Here is a 1273-nt window from a genome sequence, read left to right on the forward strand (position 1 = left end):
ATGTATGTATGTATGTATGTATGTATGTATGTATGTATGTATGTATGTATGTATGTATGTATGTATGTATGTATGTATATAAGCATGTATTTATATATATATATATTCAAAATAAATCCCTTGATTTCCATTTCTTAGCGTTTTTACTTATTATTTTTGTCAATTTCTTTTACTGGCAGCTGATCTCTTTTCTGTCCTTAATGAGAGGGAATGTAATTAACCACTGTAAAATACATAAAGAACAGAACACATGAATAAACTGGGCACAAACAAACAATATTGTTTTATGGAATTATCTTATGTTGAAAAGCACACTATGAAATCTTGTTTTACAGTGAGACCTAATAGCAAAATTAGAATTAAGCTGGTTGTGTTGGCTGAGAGGTTGGAAAGCAGGGCTGATGCATTCTGGAGAAACCACTAAATTGGTGGTTTCAGACTCTGACCTTTACTCTGGTCCCTTAAAGGCCCCTTAATGTCTGGATGCTACAATCTGCTCACTGCTTGTTAGAGATGGAATGAAATCTGAGGAGAAATTTCTTTGGACTGATCATTTACATTTTAATAAAGGTAATTATTAAACAACGTCATAGACAGAAACTTGAAGTTCAAAATGTAATTGCTGAAAGGACAGTTTCCTAAATCATTGGGGAATCAGTGTAAGCTTTAGGTTGACCAGGATTGTTTCTAGAAGTGTTAAAGAACAAGAGCAGAGCTTTCTTAACACTTCCAGCAGGTGGCTGTCAGGGCAACAGACAGCACAGTGAGGTGGGGATTCTTGTTCATTAATACCACTTCTAAGAAAACAATAACACAGTGAAAGTCTAAAAAATTTCAAAAATACGAGCAACTGCTATTGCAAAGTTGTTTTTCTTCAATAATCACCTTGAGGGCAGCACACAGGAGCAGTTGGTTGCACTGCTGCCTTGAAGCAAGAAGGTTCTGGCCTGATTCTTGACCTGGGGTCTTTCTGAATGGAGTTTGCATGTTCTCCCTGCACTTGTGTGGCTTCTCTCCAGGTACTCCATCTTCCTCCCACAGTCCAAAAACATGACTGTTAGGTTAATTGGCTTCTCTAAATAGTCCTGTGTGTGTGGGCATAGTTGTAAGTCTTTGTGTGTCTATGTGTTGCTAGGCGACCTCTCCAGGTTGTACCCCACCTCTCACCCATAGACTGCTGGAGGTAGGCAGCGCCCCCACTGCGAGCCTGACAAGGACTAAGCAGGAGAAAATGGATGGATGGATAGATGGATGGATGGATGGATGGATGGAT

The sequence above is a fragment of the Cyprinodon variegatus genome, unplaced genomic scaffold (assembly GCF_000732505.1).
Source record: "Cyprinodon variegatus isolate N-32 unplaced genomic scaffold, C_variegatus-1.0 Scaffold286, whole genome shotgun sequence".
Taxonomy (NCBI): Eukaryota; Metazoa; Chordata; class Actinopteri; order Cyprinodontiformes; family Cyprinodontidae; genus Cyprinodon; species Cyprinodon variegatus.